The 18,778-nt window shown below is 38.7% G+C and overlaps 1 protein-coding gene across 5 annotated transcripts in view; it reads left to right on the top strand.

Moving 5' to 3' along the window:
• The window catches only part of TAFA1 (TAFA chemokine like family member 1), a 778,535-nt gene that overhangs the window by 588,586 nt on the left and 171,171 nt on the right, over positions 1 to 18,778 (top strand). The window lies entirely within an intron of this gene.

Below are 18,778 nucleotides of genomic sequence, written 5' to 3'. Positions count from 1 at the left end.
AAACTACATTTTTGGTTCATTTTAAGAACATATAAAGAATAGCTATGAAAAGAATTTAATCCCATAAAGAGATTTGATCCTTGGATGTTACTTCTACTCTAGTAGAATCCAGTTCAGCATGTATGGTTCTTAAAGCTAAAAGTTAAACTAATTCAACCAAAGTGCAAACAGTGATAACCAACAATAGTATAAGTGATATAACTGTAAATATCTAGAGCAGAAATTCTAAGCTAGGGGTTATTTTGCCCCATCTCCTTCCCCTCCACCTCAGGGGACATTGGGCAATGTCTGGAGACATGGTTGTCATGACTGAATGGGGCGTATTCCTGGAATCTAGTGGGTAGACGCCAGGGATACTGTGAAGCATCCCGTGTTCCAAAGGACAGCCCCCAAGACCAAGGAGTAACTATGTGACCCACAATGTCAATACTGTGAGGTTGAGAAACCCTGACTTAGAGGGTCCATCCAAGACATTAAAGAGTATGGGCAAGTTTATAAAAAAGTGGTCAGGTTTTATCCAATGATATCACCTGGACATGCTTTGGTGGTGTCTGTCATTGTTACCACTAAGGATTTTGAGAAAGTTAAATTCACTCTGGGCTTTGTCCCTCAGGTAGAAATCATTTTTTTGCATCCTCATCTCAAAATTAATTCATCATCCTCAAAACAGAATAAGTATCTCTTTTTTTTTCTTCAAAGTTGAAAAGAGACATTTCTATATTAGAAGGATTAGAATCCTTCATTCTAGTTTAGTATTCCAAAGATGGAAGGAACTAGCTAAGCCATGGTTTGGATCCAATTTATCCTACTGAGCTATTTAAAGTCTTCATTATCATAAAAATAATTGGTATTTTCATAGTAACATTAGAATGGTTGTTAGCTTTGATAAAGCAAATAATGAGAATACTACTAAGACAGTGTTTCTTCTAAAATGATTTCAGCTGAATACTTTATATCCAATTTGAATATATATGTGTGTGTGTATATATATATATTTGTGTGTGTATGTGTATATATGTATATATATGAGCAAAATCCTTCCATGCTTACAATTTAACCATAAGATTGGGGGCAGAGGGTAATAATTAATCCCTTTCTCTTCTTTTCCAAATTCCAAGTCAGTTGAGAGATAATACAAGTTATACAAAGGAAGGTCATAATACTACTTTAGCTTTATTGATGATAAAGGCAAGTTGAGAACAAGGCTTAGGTACGTGGCCACAATCTGGCTTCTTTGTGTCTTTCCCTCTGCATTGAATGTGCCCACTGTGTGCGTCTGGGTTCTATCTGCCCTCAGATCCATGCATCACCCTCCCTTGCTCTGCTCTGTGTAGTGAGGCTGCATTTCCCTGGCTTCTGTGCTGGCTGGCTCCAACTGATGGGAGGTTGGAAAGTGTGCAGAAAGGAGAAACAATGGCATTTCTCTCTCTCTGCCTCTTCACTGTCTTTGGCGGCAGCTCTCTCCCCTCCATGGTCCTAGATCCTGTTAGAGACGCCGGCCATGATTCTACCCTCCACTGATGAATTCTGGAACTAAGGTCCCCATATAAGCACCTCCTTTCACTCTCCTGACCCAGGACCAGAGAGGGCTCCCTGCTACTGCTGATCCGACCTCTCTTTTAGCTTCACACTTCTTCTCTTGCCTCTGTGACCAGTTTTCTGATGAAAGCCATTTTCTAAATATTCTCTCACACCTAAATTCAACCAGAACTCGAGTTTGCAGCACAGAGTCAGGACCCTGAGAAGGGACAGTGCACACCCTGAGGACAGGCTCTTCCTCAGTGGGAGCCAGATGAAGCGTTCCTGCTCCTTTTCTTCCCCTGGATTCTCCTGTCACTTCAGAACCCCTCTTCTCAACGGGACAAAGAGAGGAGGTGCTAGGAGGAGCTGAAGAAGCTCTACCCCATTGATCTCCTCCTGGAGAGTGAGCTAGAAGTTTCCATGTTTCTTCTACATTGGGGGCAACATAGACCATAGTTACAAGAATGAGTTCCAGGGCTTCCCTGGTGGCGCAGTGGTTGGGGGTCCGCCTGCCGATGCAGGGGACGCGGGTTCGTGCCCCGGTCCGGGAGGATCCCACATGCCGCAGAGCGGCTGGGCCCGTGGGCCATGGCCGCTGAGCCTGCGCGTCCGGAGCCTGTGCTCCGCAACGGGAGAGGCCACGGCAGTGAGAGGCCTGTGTACCGCAAAAAAAAAAAAAAAAAGAATGAGTTCCAAAACCAGTCTATCTGGGTTTAAACTTCTGACCTGCCTCCCGCTGGTGGTGTTGTGTAGGCACGTCAATTAGCCTCTCTTTACTTAGGTCTCTTTCTATAAAATAGAAGATAATATGGCGCACTTTACAGGATTATTATGAGGTCTGTGTAATCTAATACACGAAAGCAATTAGAGCATTGCTTTGGCACATGGGAAACCCCCTACAAAATTAGCTATTATTATCCCGCCTGGCCTTACACATAAAATGGGGATGATAATAGCACCTACTTGATACATTAGTTGTAAGAGTTAATGGGATAATGCATAGATAACCAACAAGGACCTACTGTATAGCAGAGGGAACTATATTCAGTATTTAGTAATAACCTATAAGGGAAGAGAATCTGAAAAAGAATGAACATATATATGTATAACTGAATCACTGTGCTATATACCTGAAACTAACACAATATTGTAAATAACTATACTTCAATTAAAAAAAAAGAGTTCATGGGATAATGCATGTGCCTAGCATGTAATAAGTACTCAGTAAATTAGCTGTTATTATTGTCACCTCATTTGGGATTGTCTTCCTCTTGATGGTGGAGATTAAAAAAAAGAGGGAAGTAAAAGGATGTTAATAAATAAATCACAAAATTTTAAATATATAAGAATCATATTCAAGTCTTTTTACTCCTTATACAATGGAGGTGCAAGAAAACAGCCCTGGTTTATCTGGGAATCGTTACACAAGAATGGCATATAATAATAAAACAAGACTAAAATTTTACATCCTATGGATTTTTAGGATGCTGTGTGTCTTCTAAGTATTTGGCTAACAGGAAGCCATTTGGTTTCTCTTATTAATTGATCCTACTCTTTTCCCTCTCTAGGTCCTTCCTTCCCTGACCCTCCCCCCACAATATTTCCCCCATTATTTATCCATCCCCATCACCTCCTCCTACCTGTCTTCCTAAGTTTGTTACCTCTGTCAGCCCTCTCTAGTCTTTACCTGGACTTAGAGGCTCTGAAAACCCCAAGAGGACGTTGTCTGCCATTTCAAACGAAATAACCAACTGCAAACTCCAAGGTTTCCTGAAAGGCCCTAAATATCAATAATCACTTTCTTCTCACCCTGGTTAATGTCATTCATAAAAGATATATTTCCATCTTAAAATAAGTTCAGTTGCATTTCAGCTATACACCTTATCAAAAGCAGAGAGATCTTTTTTCCATATCCATGTATACATTAAGGTTATTCCAGAACCTCACAGAGTACCTTACAAATACAGATGAGTTTTGCAAACAATGCCTAATGGCAGAGAAGGCTACTTTTCTAATTTCATGGGCCTGGGGCCATAAGCCAAAATTACCTACTAGATATCTTTATGGAAAACATTCACATTTTGCTTCGTACTCTATAATAATTGTTTTAATACAAAAATAGGATTTTAACCTACCTGCTAATTCAATTAAAGCTCAATCTTTTAGTAAAATTAATGCTTCTGTAAGATTTGCTGAGTCTGTACCATGTCTTCCTGTTCCTCTCAGAACCATCATATTCCTTTAGAAAGATATACTGTTCCCTCAAGAAATCTGGAGAGTCATGTTAGTTAATTCTCACAATCCTAAGATATCAGTGCCAGTGTCCCCACTTCATTAGCATCTGCAGATCTGGAGAAGTGATGTGGCTTGCCCAATCAAGTTCATATAGTTAGAGACAAAGTTTGGACAAGAAAACCGGGACCAGTTGGGATCTATAATCAATAATTATAATGTCTGGAAAGTGGTACCACTGCTAATAGTAAAAGGTGTTTTGAAAAATTAATTGTATGTAAAATCTTAACGTAATTTTGCCAAATTTCATCTCACCTTAAACATTGGCTTCACTCTGGCCAGGGCTGTCTGCCCTAGACCCAGATGAACTAAACATATCCCAAGGAGAGACGCTATCTCCTGCAGATGAAATGAATCAGGATTTATGCGGCCACCTGCAGACCTACCCAGCTGTGTAAAATGCACTGAAATGAATAGATTCAAGGGGCCAGAACTCGGAAACAGGTTGAAGAGACAGAAAATAGGAGCCAACACAACTGCAAAGAGAAACTGAGGGAAGTTAGAAATCAAACCAAACAAAATAAAATGTTGAATTTTACAAAGAAGAGAAGTAGGGACATTCAAGTTAACCACAGGTCAGTGATTGACAGTTCTCTGGCCAAAATTTATTGACTTGCCTGTCCTTGTATGTGGAACTAGGTAATTTGGGCTGTCAGAATTATCATTTTTCGAGGCTGACATGTCCATGGTTGTCTTAAGCTGAAGAATAGCCGAGTGTCAGAGACTGAAGGTGAACCAAATGGTACAAACATTTGTTTATTGCTTTAACCTGTGAGATCAGTTGCAATTCATTTCTTGAAAAAGAGTTCTCAGAAGCAGCATGACATAAGGCAGTGTTTACCAAATGCCGGCACTTGGTGGATTTACTATGAAACAAATGAAACTTTGCTTTGGAACCCTCCACTTGTACAGACCCCTGCATTGTGTTCCAGGTGGGGAGGGGTTGCCAGATTGCAATCAGGAGTAATTTCTATCTAAGCATTTCTGATAAAGTGTCTAAAGGGATTCCAGAAAAGGGGTACCTCCGTCTCCAAGACTCCAAGAATTCTTGTATTTATTTTCTTGTATTCCTGATATTCTCAGTAAACGTCACCTTTCTTGCCTAATTTTGTATTTTTCTTAATAAGCGGCTCCCTCCACTCCCAAATTGTATAAGCTTTAGGCTTCCTAAACCCGGATCTCTTCCTGGCAGTGCTGGTTGGTGGTAAAGATTTTGTTCTGCCAAAATGAAATAGGAAAAATAAGAACAATGTAGAAACTTTGTCATCAAGATAAACTAATAATGTTAATAATTTTGTAGGGATTTTTAGGTGGGGAGGGGGAGAGTATTTGCTTACTGTGTTTTTCTGATAAATGCACTTTCTTTTAGGAATTATAGCCATAGGTAGTAAATGTAATTCCTCTAAAACTATCTTCACCTAAGAAAAAATATACAGTCAGCCCTCCATATCCAGGGGTTCCACATCTATCGATTCAAACAACCATGGATGGAAAATATTTAGGAAGGCATTTCCAGAAAGTTCCAAAAGGCAAAACTTTAATTTGTCATATGCCAGCAACAATTTACATAGCATTATTATTTTATTTACCAATATTTTTGTAGCATTTACTTTGTATTAGGAATTATAAGTAATCTAGAGAGGATTTAAAGCATAAGGGAGGATGTACCTAAGTTGTATGCAAATACTATGCCATTTTATATGAGGGACTGGAGCATCTGGGGATGTTGGTATCCTTAGGGGTGTGCTAGAACCAATATGCCCACAAATAACAAGAGTCGACTGTATTCCAAAATTCTCTGTTAGTACAGCTGAAGAGGACCCAAGAATACCAGGAACATTAACAAGTCAATAAAAGCTGGTCTTCTTACTGGGAGACCACTCACCTTGGGAAAGTGCAAGGAGTTGCAGCAAGATTGTGAGGAAAGGCTTGTTATAAAACTGGACTTGTTATGCATTTGCGGGGAGGTGTCACGGCTTTGCCCAGGATTGGGTACTTTCGGAATTAGGAGCAATTCTGTGATTGGGTACCTTGACAATTTTTATAAGTAGGTGGAAGGAACAAAGTGGGTCTGAAGCAATAATTAGTAAAGAAATAGCGGTCAGTCATATGAGTCAGGCAAAGCGAGGTTTGGATCATGTTCTTGTTTTGTCTGTGCTCAGGTATGATTAGAGAGTGCTCTCCTTTTCTTGTTTTTCACGGTCACAGAGTAGTTTAGTTGAATGTTGGTTGGTATTCTGTAGAATTGTTTTCATTCAGCAGGAAAACACTGTAGTCTAACTAAGAGAGCTTGATCTGCTCAAGCTGACACGAGTACACCAGCCAGGGGTGTCTGTCTGTCTCTCATCTCTCAATATTACAAATTTTCATGAAATCTGAGTATGGGAACCATTGCAATAGAGGATAGACGTCTGTTCTGAGAAGAGACGGCTTTGAGTCTCTGTCCCTTGCTGGATGTATAACCCTAGGAGAGTCTTCAATGGCACTAAATGTCAGGGTCATATGTTGTCGGAGGAAGGTTGGGTTAAACATATGATTCCCTGTAAAGCCCTGTTGTTAAGAGTGTGAGTAAAAGACCCTTGGTTTACTCTGAATCTTGACCCCCACATGCAGTGTCATCTTCGAATTAGTCAACCTCTTCCTCATCTCTAAACTGTTGGAAATATTAGCGTCTTTTTCTCTCTTTTTTTTTTACATCTTTATTGGAGTATAATTGCTTTACAATGGTGTGTTAGTTTCTGCTGTATAACAAAGTGAATCAACTATACGTATACATATATCCCCATATCTCCTCCCTCTTGCATCTCCCTCCCACCCTCCCTATCCCACCCCTCTAGGTGGTCACAAAGCACCGAGCTAGTGTCTATTTCTAAGGATTGTTTCAATGATTTAATTAGACGCTATATGTAAAGGCTTTAGAGCAGTGCCCAGCATTAAGTGTTTGGTATATATTTGCATGTACTAGTATGATGGTGATTATGAAGATCACTATCATTATTAATTGCATATCTACTGTGTTCCCACTGCTTGGGCTGGGCACCCCTCTAGAAGCTGCAATGGCAGTGAGCTTTAGAATGAACCAGTTGATGTTTTAATAACTATAGTTATATTAATCAGATGTAATATCTGGCATGTATTGAGTTCTTCACTTTATCCCATTCTCATAACTCTATGAGGGTTTCACAGGCTCCTCTAAGCTTGCTTTTTTGAGTGAGGAAGCTGAGGCTTGAGAAAGGTTAAATAATCTGCCAAATAGTACGTATTTTGCTAGTAATAAAGGAGACTTAAACCCAGATCCCAAACTCTCAGTCACACCTCTGTGACTATGGTGCTGCTAAATTATAGGGCAATAGATGTGACTTTTCTGGTCATAGCATTGAAGAAGGTCATTTGGAATAGATTTAGACAAGTTAAAATGTCTAAGAACACAGGAAAATGGCGATCCAAAGAAAATGTAAGTAAAGGGTTTAGCAGAATTTCCTGTGCTTCCGAATCTCAAATGCTGTTTTCCCAAAGCTACTTATTTTCTTATTTGCATGTGACAAACAAATTGCAATTTCCAGACTGATAGAGCATATTGGGTTTCCTGTTTGCTGCTACCAGTGTTGAATGAAAGAAACTTGTGAAGTGTCCCTTGTATCGCGTGTTTGAATTTTAAAGTTTCTGCCATTGTTTTAAATACGCCGTGGTTGCTATAGCTGTGGTTTGTGTCCTTGACAGTTATATACATTTGGAAATTAAGACTGGGAAGGTTGAGTGATTAAAACAGAATAGGCAGATAAAGAACCATTGGAAATGTGGGGAGTTCACAAATCTTATCTGTGCCACAGAGTTATTTCCCACTCAAATTATCTGCATGTTCACATCAGCCTGGGGTGAGTGTACCTGAGAGTTTGTATTCAACATACCCTTTCTGCTGCCCTGCGTAACCTTGCTCAGTCTATGCCACCCTTTAGCTAACTGCCCCCTCTACATGGCTAGCAATTTATCAGAATCTGATGTTTAAAAGTATATATAAAGTTTTTCATCATGAAGTGTAAAAGAATGATCACGGGGACTTCCCTGGTAGTCCAGTGGTAAAGAATCCGCCTTACAATGCAGGGGATACGGGTTTGATCCCTGGTCAGGGAACTAAAATCCCACATGCCACAGGGCAACTAAGCCTGCACACCACAACTACTGAGCTCGCACACCTCAACTAGAGAGCCTGCGTGCCGCAAACTACAGAGCCCATGTGCCCTGGAGCCCGCGCACCACAAGTACACAGCCCACGCGCCCTGGAGCCTGCGTGCCACAAGTAGAGAAAAGAAAACCTGCACACCACAACTAGAGAGAAGCCCACGCGCCACAACGAAGATCCCGTGTGCCACAGCTAAGACCTGACGCAGCCAAAAATAAATAAATAAATGAATAAGAGAGTGATCATGGCAAAAAGAAAATTAAAATTTAATGTGTGCTTATTACTGGATATACACATTATCAGAGATATGTATGACTATTATGTCATTTAATCCTCGCAACTTTGGGAAGCAGGTATTATCAGCTCCTTTGAAAAGATGCAGACATAGGGCTGAGAGATGTTATGTGACAAACCCCAAACATTAAAACAGAGTTTGGATATCTTACTTCAAATATAGGGTTTCAACTTCCAGACTATAGACTATGCTGCCCGAACTGCTACCTTTGCCAAGAGTATTTTAACAGGGAGATTATTTAAAGAATTTGGGGCCTATCACTTGGTTTTAGCAAGAAGTAAACTTTACCAAAGCTTGAAACTAAAATGGATGTATAACCAAGGAGAGGCAGTATGAGTTAAGTAACAGCCCTGATGTCAGACCATCCTGGATTCAAGTACTGGCTTCACCACCTATCAGCAGCATGAAATTCTGGTCTAAATACTTAACAACACTAGGCCTTAATTCTCTTATCAGTAAAATGGAGCTATCAATACTAACTTCATAGGCTTGTTGAGAAGATTAGATGGAATAATTCATATATACCCTTGGCATGGTGTGGGCACAAAATAAGTACTCAACGAAGGGTATTAGTTGAAGTGTTGCTGTTACTCTGTGTCAACTTCAGTATCATTTGGTTGTAATAATTAAAATGCATGAAAACCTCCAACCTCTCATTAATGATAGGACTTTTCATTGAAGAAATATTTTCAAGTAGATCGTATCATTTAAAGCAATTCATACAGCTGCCTTTACTCCACTGTCGGTCTCTATTAAGAGAAATAAGGGCACCAGGAAAATCTACAAACTAGACATCCTCCAAATCCTTGACAAATATTGCAACAGTTTTTTATAATATGAGGAGAGTTTTCAATGGAGGCATCTGGATATTAAAATAACTGATTATAGAGTGTCAACTTTTTTAATATGGTGTCCTCAAGAGCATATCCACTGCTTATCTTGGTTAACATAGGTTATCGACCTATGAACTTATTGGTATAGAAAGATATGACTGTTTGATGCCTAATATCTCATTTTTCTCATCTGGCTTAAATGGAAAGCTAGCCTCAACTTTTATGTTTTTCTATATACCTTGTTTTCATGAATCAGCTGGTTGGTGATCAACTGGGATTTTGTACCACTCTTACAAATCCATTCCCCGATATCTGGCCTGGGCTGTGTGGAGCGTTGAAATTACCAATTTCATAAAATTGCTTTTGATGTTGGGTAAGATGCTATTTTTATTGAACACAGCAATTGCTCTCCAGTTTCAGAAGGACAGTATCTTCTTCTTGATGATCCTGTTTCGTTTCAGATTTGTGTTTGGGGAAAGTAGTTATCACACAGCTTTGAAGCCCCTTGATCTGAAATTGCTGAGGCAAGTGTCTGCTGGGTCAGGAAGCTAGTTGAAGCATTTCAGCTGTTTTCTGAGAGGTAACAAAGCGATGTGGCTGCCCTGTGCACATTGCAACTTCGGTGGATTATCAGAAATTGTTTAGGGCATTTTCTAGGGACTTGCATAAACCAGCAGGCTCATGTGGGGCACGGATACGTTACCCAGTTTTTATGTGCAGTATACTTTGGAATTCACTCTGCCTGAGAAGCCACTTGCAGATAACACTGATTTCTGGACACTTTTTATTTCTTCATTTCAGAAAATAAGCTCTTTATATATAATGAATGTGTGTATAGCCTTACAGCTCCAAAGAGCAGACACAAGTGGAATTGAATTAGAAATTAGAGCTTAATGGTAAGAAACAATGAAATGGAAGCTAAGAAAAAAGAGAACTTGTGGTAAAGCAAGAGGGGTGACAGAATGTAATGAAATAAAAACCACATAGGAAGGCAAAAAAAAAAAAAAGAAATGGCAGGCTGGTTCCAAGCTATGTGCAAAATGGAAAAAGTAGAACCTTGTGATGCTGCTGTGAACTGTGAACTGTGATGCTGTCCTTGGAGGAATAGGACATCATCTTAGTTGTGGCCATTTTTAAGGGCTAATCTACAATTCTTGGTGCCTCAGCTTCCAAAGTCTGCCCCTCATGGGTAATCTGCACCAGCACAGTCATGCAAACCAAGGCTGTGTTTGTTAATGACGCTTTGAAGACTCGCTTAAAAGCTCAGGAGCCCCAGTGACTCTTCACTATTGGTCTTTTTGCTTTATTTAAGCACAATTCCTGTGTGTTTACTGTTTTATTTTGGTTTTAGAGCCCTCGGTCTCACATGATGACCATTTGGCTTTCTACAAGCCTCAGGCACACATCTTCAGTATTAGCTACCGATAAACCCTATACTTTGGAAGACTTAAATTTGTAGAGCTGAAAACTGGAGAACCATGGACAGCCTATGGCAGTGTGAGAGTGATCTCTGAACTGTCATGTTTATGATGATGCTCTGGGCAGAGAGATGGAGAAATAGCAGGTTTCTCATGCCGCATGTATTGAGAATTATGTAAACAGGTTAATTTACCTGCTTCTGCATTAAATTTGCGTTAGTTTTGGCTTTTTAAGTTAAAGGTGAGAGAATACAAATTCAAGCTTGCTTAAACAAAATAAATAAGTAGATACATGCATACATAAACTCAAGTAAATGAAGTATCCATTAGTGTCTAATTTCAGGCATAGCTGGATCCAGACACTCAAAAGATGTCAATGGATTCTCCAACTCCATCTTTCAGTACTGCCTGTTAAGTGTGTGTTGCCCTAATTCTTTCTTTCCGCAACTGACTTTGTCCATGCAGTATGGTCAGATGACCGAAAGAAACTACAGGTTATATCCTCCTTATGGTTGTAGATGCTAGAGATGTTTTTCTCTGCCAGTGTCCTTATTAAAAAAACATCTCATCTTAGACTCCAATTCTGCCATTCAGGGTCACCTGCCATTCCCTGAAGTGATTGTCCTTGGAATGGCCAAGCTGGTTCAGGTGTTCATTGCCTTGACTGGAGTATGATGCCAGTCTCACCAAACTGCATAAAATGCATTACTTACTGTGTAAAGGATTTCAGTAATCAAATAAGGAAGGGACTCTGGACAGAGAAATATACCAGGTCCCCTCCACGTGTTTTTACTTTACCTTGATTAAGCCCCATTTTGCTTTCAAATGAATATAATAGTAATGACCACTTATTGAGCCCTTATAATGCTTTACACGTATTATCACGTTTAATCTCCAAAACAATCCTATGAAGCAGGATATGTTATTATTATTTCCAGTCTTCAAGAGAGAAAATTAAGGCTTGGAGAAATTAAGTTTTCTAGAGTCACACAGCTAGTAAATGGTAGATAGAATTGGGATTGGAATCAGATATAACTAACTACTATACCTCCTAATCTTGTTTTGTTTATTTGTTTGCTTGTTTTATTTAACGCTGGAGATTTTTAGCTCTGAGATATTTAACTGAGATACTACCTAATGGTCTTAGTCTAAGTAGGTCTGACATTTTCTACTTCAATAGGTAAATATCTTTTACTAGATTTAAATCCCTTTAAGACAAAGAATTTCATCTCTTTGTCTCACCGTTTAAAAATGGTTCCATACTCAAAAGAATTGAAAACAAGGGTTCAAACAAAAACTTGTACATAGAACTTGTCATAGAAGCACTATTCACAAGAGCTAAAAGGCGGAAACAATCCAAATGTTTAACAGCTGATGAATGTGTGAACAAAATGTGGTATATCCATCCAACGAAACATTATTCAACCATAAAAAGAAACGAAGTACTGATACATGCTGCAGGGTCATCCCTGAAAAGCATTATGCTAACTAAAAGAAGCTAATCATGAAGGCCACATATTGTATGATTACATTTATATAAAATATTCAGAAGAGGCAAGTCCATACAGACGGAAAGTAGAATAGTGTTTGCCAGGGGCTGCAGGGAAAGAGGAATGGAGTTACTGCTTAAAGCATCGGGGTTTCCTTTTGGAGTGATGAATATATTCTTTAACTGGATTGTGGCAACGGTTGTACAATGCTGTGAATATGATAAATGCCACTGAATCATACACGTTAAAATGGCCAAACTGGTGAATTTTATGCTCCATAACTTTTTTTATTTTTATTTTTTTGTGTGTGGTACGCGGGCCTCTCACTGCTACGGCCTCTCCCGCTGCGGAGCACAGGCTCCAGATGCGCAGGCTCAGCGACCATGGGCCACGGGCCCAGCCGCTCCGCGGCATGTGGGATCATCCCGGACCGGGGCACAAACCCCCATCCCCCGCATCAGCAGGCGGACCCTCAACCACTGCGCCACCAGGGAAGCCCGCTACATAACTTTTAGCACACACGCAAAAATAGTCCAAGCACATAGTAGGTATTCAAAAAATACTTGTTGAGTAAACAGATGAATGGATACTAGTGAGATAACAGACTTCAAAAAAAAAAGTTATGGGCTATGTTGGTCACTAGGACTCTATTCACCTCTATTGCAGAGAGAAATATGTTCTTTATGGTAACCTGAAGCCAACAATCACTCATGTTATAGGAGACCATTAACAAATTTGTATGAGTAAGACTATTTAAAAATGTTTCCCTTTCTTGATTCTTCAAGATAGGAACAGAGAACGTTCATACTGTTAGTTATATTTTGATGCAGTGCTGCCATGATACATTTCAATTATTCCTTTGCTGCATTTGTCAGATTTGTGAGACAGCTCTGAAACTGGTTGAAGAAGATCCTTAAGCAGAGAAGACCATGATTATTAGGGAGAGCTAGATATTTCAAATGCATCTACGTTGGACAAAGTTAAGCATTGTATATAAATCAGAATAGACTCTCAGTGCTTCTCAAACTGTGTATGCAAATCACCTCTGCTGATCTTGCAGCCTGTCTCAGTAGTTTTGGGGTGGGGCCTGAGATTCTGCATTTTTAAGAATCTCGCAAGTGATAGCAGTGCTTCTCTTTCACACACCACACATTGATTTTTGTTGTGGGAAGAAACGAACTCTGAAATTCCAGTGTTTTAACACTCATGCTATATGTCTTAACTCACGTTACATGTCTTACATTATATGTCTTACTATGCCCAATGAGGGTTCAGTGAGATTCTCAGCTCTACACAGTCACTCAAGGACCCATATCAGTGGAGGATTTACCATCTCATACTTGAACCCTCCAAGGAATGGGAAGTGACAGGGTTAGAAAATTGAGCCCAAGCAGTTAGGTACTTTGACCTCAAGGTGTCCTATGTCACTTTTAATCATATTTCATTAGCCGGAACTAGTCCCATGAGCATGCCTCACTTCAAGGAAGCAGAAACGTGTAATTTTCTGTATATTCAGAAGTAGAGCAGAACGATATACTAGTGAATCTTAGGAACTTTCCATGTTGAGGGACTGTGCTTGGGGTTTTGTCATGTGAACATAACAGTTCACAAATCGTTATTCACAAGTTTTGCAAGAAATACATTTGCCTTAAAGTTTCAGTTACATGCTTTCTATTTATAAGAGTTTGGAGTGGCTTTTCTTTCTCCTCATAAGTTAATAATTCTTATTGACTGATAGAGTTTTGGAACGGAAAAGAATTGTATAAGTTATTTCCATTCCTCTTACTTATAGAGGCATAAAAAAGAGGCAGTCACTTTTCTTTTAAGAATAGGAATATTGAGTCTAGAATTCAGTTATTTTGGCTTCCACTCTGAATTTTTCCATGACACAACCGCCCATTTCTAACTCCGACCAGTGGTAGACAGTGAATAGATTACCCAAACAGAGACCAGCTTATCCATTCCCCTGGTTAGTACACATGATCTTATAAAGAATGTTGTGCCAATTTTACTTTTAAAACATTTGAATTAGAATGGACTTTAGATGCTGAATAACTCAAATTTCCAGGCCACTCCAATGATTTATCTGCAAATCAGACCATCTTTTTAATTGGAGAATGTCCTACAAAATGTAAGACATATGGTTTTACACATACATACAAACACACATAATGGCATCAGATGGCAATCATCATATTCCAAACTTGGCAGGACACTGAGTCCACTTATTGTAAGAATTTCCATTAATTCTAAAATTTACAAGGTACATAATGGATGATGTCAATAGCCAGAACGAACACCAAGTTGTCTTTGACTTACTTGCTTAAGGAAAAATGCTCTTAGAAAGGAAGTCACATGACATGACAAACTTCAGTTATGGAAAACATTTCTTAGTTGCTTTTTCAAGTTTTGATTTTTAAAGCTTCTTTGCAATTCCTGAATCCCAGCCCAATGCTTTGAACATTTGTCCTGTGCTTCTCTTCCTCCTTAATATACTGAGTTAGAGAAGCAATGGATCATTAAGAAAGGGCAGCCTCGGAGCCAGGCAGACCAGCCAGCACCATCCTTTGCCAGCTGTGTGACCTTAGGAAAAACACTCTGATGATTGAATTTTTAAACTTATAATAAAGAACATAATGTCTACTTGCAGAGTGTTTGTGAGGATTAGAAACAATATACCTAAAGCCTCTAGCAGAAGGTCCAGCTCAGTGCATGTACTCTTTTTATTTATTATTATTTTTTAATATCTTTATTGGAGTATAATTGCTTTACAGTGGTGTGTTAGTTTCTGCTGTATAACAAAGTGAATCAGCTATACAAATACATATATCCCCATATCCCCTCCCTCTTGCGTGTGCCTCCCACTCTCCCTATCCCACCCCTCCAGGTGGTCACAAAGCACCGAGCTGATCTCCTTGTGCTATGCAGCTGCTTCCCACTAGCTATCTATTTTACGTTTGGTAGTGTATATATGTCCATGCCACTCTCTCACTTCGTCCAGTCTTACCCTCCCCCATTCCGTGTCCTCAAGTCCGTTCCCTAGATCTGCATCTTTATTCCTGTCATGCCCCTAGGTTCTTCAGAACCTTTTTTTTTTTTATTCCATACATATGTGTTAGCATACGGTATTTGTTTTTCTCTTTCTGACTTACTTCACTCTGTATGACAGACTCTAGGTCCATCCACCTCACTACAGATAACTCAATTTTGTTTCTTTTTATTGCTGAGTAATATTCCATTGTATCTATGTGCCACATCTTCTTTATCCATTCATCTGTTGATGGACACGTAGGTTGCTTCCATGTCCTGCCTATTGTCAATAGAGCTGCAGTGAACATTGTGGTACATGACTCTTTTTCAATTATGGTTTTCTCAGGGTAAATGCCCAGTAGAGAGATTACTGGGTCATGTGGTAGTTCTATTTTTAGTTCTTTAACCTCCATACTGTTCTCCATAGTGGCTGTACCAATTTACATTCCCACCAACAGTGCAAGAGGGTTCCCTTTTCTCCACATCCTCCTCAGCATTTATTGTTTCTAGGTTTTTTGATGATGGTCATTCTGATCGGTGTGAGGTGATACCTCATTGTAGTTTTGATTTGCATTTCTCTAATGATTAGTGATGTTGAGCATCCTTTCATGTGTTTGTTGGCACTCTGTATATCTTCTTTGGAGAAGTGTCTATTTAGGTCTTCTGCTCAATTTTGGTTTGGGTTGTTTGTTTTTTTGATATTAAACTGCATGAGTTGCTTGTATATTTTGGAGATTAATCCTTTGTCAGTTGCTTCGTTTGCAAATGTTTTCTCCCATTCTGAGGGTTGTCTTTTTGTCTCGTTTATGATTTCCTTTGCTGTGCAAAAGCTTTGAAGTTTCATTAGGTCCCATTTGTTTATTTTGTTTTTATTTCCATTTTTCTAGGAGGTGGGTCAAAAAGGATCTTGCTGTGATTTATGTCATAGAGTGTTCTGCCTATGTTTTCCTCTAAGAGTATTATAGTGTCTGGCCTTACGTTTAGGTCTTTAATCCATTTTGAGTTTATTTTGTGTGTATGATGCTAGGGAATGTTCTAATTTCATTCTTTTACATGTAGCTGACCAGTTTTCCCAGCACCATTTATTGAAGAGGCCGTCTTTTCACCATTGTATATTCTTGCCTCCTTTATCAAAGATAAAGTGACCATATGTGTGTGGGTTTATCTCTGGGCTTTCTATCCTGTTCCGTTGATCTATATTTCTGTTTTTGTGCCAGTACCATACTGTCTTGATTACTATAGCTTTGTAGTATAGTCTGAAGTCAGGGAGCCTGATTCCTCCAGCTCCGTTTTTCATTCTCAAGATTGCTTTGGCTATTCGAGGTCTTTTGTGTTTCCATACAAATTGTGAAATTTTTTGTTCTACTTCTGTGAAAAATGCCAGTGGTAGCTTGATAGGGATTGTATTGGATCTGTAGATTGCTTTGGGTAGTAGAGTCATTTTCACAATGTTGATTCTTCCAATCCAAAAACATGGTATATTTCTCCATCTGTTTGTATCATCTTTAATTTCTTTCATCAGTGTCTTATAGTTTTCTGCATACACGTCTTTCTTCTCCTTGGGTAGGTTTATTCCTAGATATTTTATTCTTTTCATTGCAATAGTAAATGGGAGTGTTTCCTTAATTTCTCTTTCACATTTTTTCATCATTAGTGTATAGGAATGCCAGAGATTTCTGTGCATTAATTTTGTATCCTGCTACTTTACCACATTCATTAATTAGCTCTAGTAGTTTTCTGGTAGCATCTTTAGGAGTCTCTCTATATAGTATCATGTCATCTGCAAACAGTGACAGTTTTACTTCTTCTTTTCCAGTTTGTATTCCTGTTATTTCTTTTTCTTCTCTGATTGCTGTGGCTAAAACTTCCAAAACAGTGTTGCATACTAGTGGTGAGAGTGGGCAACCTTGTCTTCTTCTTGATCTCAGTGGAAATGATTTCAGTTTTTCACCATTGAGAATTATGCTGGCTGGGAGTTTTTCATATATGGCCTTTATTACATTGAGGTAAGTTCTCTCTATGCCTACTTTCTGGAGGGTTTTTATCATAAATGGGTGTTGAATTCTGTCAAAAGCTCTTTCTGCATCTATTGAGATGATCATATGGTTTTTCTCCTTCAATTTGTTAATATGGTTTTTCACATTGATTGATTTGCGTATATTGAAGAATTCTTGCATTCCTGGGATAAGCCCCACTTGATCATGGTGTATGATCCTTTCAATGTGCTGTTGGATTCTGTTTGCTAGTATTTTGTTGAGTATTTTTGCGTCTATGTTCATCAGTGATATTGGCCTGTAGTTTTCTTTTTTTGTGGCATCTTCATCTGGTTTTAGTATCAGGGTGATGATGGCCTTATAGAATGAGTTTGGGAGTGTTCCTCCCTCTGCTATATTTTGGAAGAGTTTGAGAAGGATAGATGTTAGCTCATCTCTAAATGTTTCATAGAATTGGCCTGTGAAGCCATCTGGTCCTGACCTTTTGTTTGTTGGAAAATTTTTAATGACAGTTTCAATTTCAGTGCGTGTGATTGGTCTGTTTATAGTTTCTGTTTCTTCCCGGTTCAGTCTCGGAAGGTTGTGCTTTTCTAAGAATTTGTCCATTTCTTCCAGGTTGTCCACTTTATTGGCATACAGTTGCTTGTAGTAATCTCTCATGATCCTTTGTATTTCTGCAGTGTCAGATGTTACTTCTTTTTCATTTCTAATTCTATTGATTTGAGTCTTCTCCCTTTTTTTCTTGATGAATCTGGCTAATGGTTTATCAATTTTGTTTATCTGCTCAAAGAACCAGCTTTTAGTTTCGTTGATCTTTGCTATCGTTTCCTTCATTTCTTTTTCATTTATTTCTGATCTGATCTTTATGATTTTTTCTTCTTTCTCTAATTGCTTTTGGTGTAAGTTTAGGTTGTTTATTTGAGATGTTTCTTGTTTCTTGAGGTAGGATTGTATTGCTATATACTTCCCTCTTAGAACTGCTTTTGCTGCATCCCATAGGTTTTGTGTCATAGTGTTTTCATTGTCATTTGTTTCTAGGTATTTTTTGATTTCCTCTTTGATTTCTTCAGTGATCTCTTAGTTATTTAATAGTGTATTGTTTAGCCTCCATGTGTTTGTATTTTTTACAGATTTTTTCTTGTAATTGATATCCAGTCTTATAGCACTGTGATCAGAAAAGATACTTGATATGATTTCAATTTTCTTAAATTTCCCAGGGCTTGATTTGTGACCCAAAATTTGATCTATCCTGGAGAATGTTCCATGAGCACTTCAGAAGAAGTGTAATCTACTGGTGTTGGATGGAATGTCCTATAAATATCAGTTAAGTCCATCTTGTATAATGTATCATTTAAAGCTCGTGTTTCCTTATTTATTTTCATTTTGGATAATCTGTCCATTGGTGAAAGTGGGATGTTAAAGTCCCATACTATAGTTGTGTTACTGTCAATTTCCCTTTTTATGGCTGTTAGCATTTGCCTTATGTACTGAGGTGCTCCTATGTTGTGTGCATAAATATTTACAGTTGTTATATCTTCCTCTTGGATTGATTCCTTGATTATTATGTACTGTCCTTTTTTGTCTCTTTTAATAGTCTTTATTTTAAAGTCTATTTTTGCTGATATGAGAATTGCTAGTCCAGCTTTCTTTTGATTTCCATTTGTATGGAATATCTTTTTCCATCCCCTCACTTTCAGTCTGTATGTGTCCCTAGGTCTGAACTGG

This window comes from Globicephala melas, chromosome 11, assembly GCF_963455315.2.
Source record: "Globicephala melas chromosome 11, mGloMel1.2, whole genome shotgun sequence".
Lineage (NCBI taxonomy): Eukaryota > Metazoa > Chordata > Mammalia > Artiodactyla > Delphinidae > Globicephala > Globicephala melas.
This window is presented reverse-complemented; position numbering and strand designations above follow the sequence as displayed.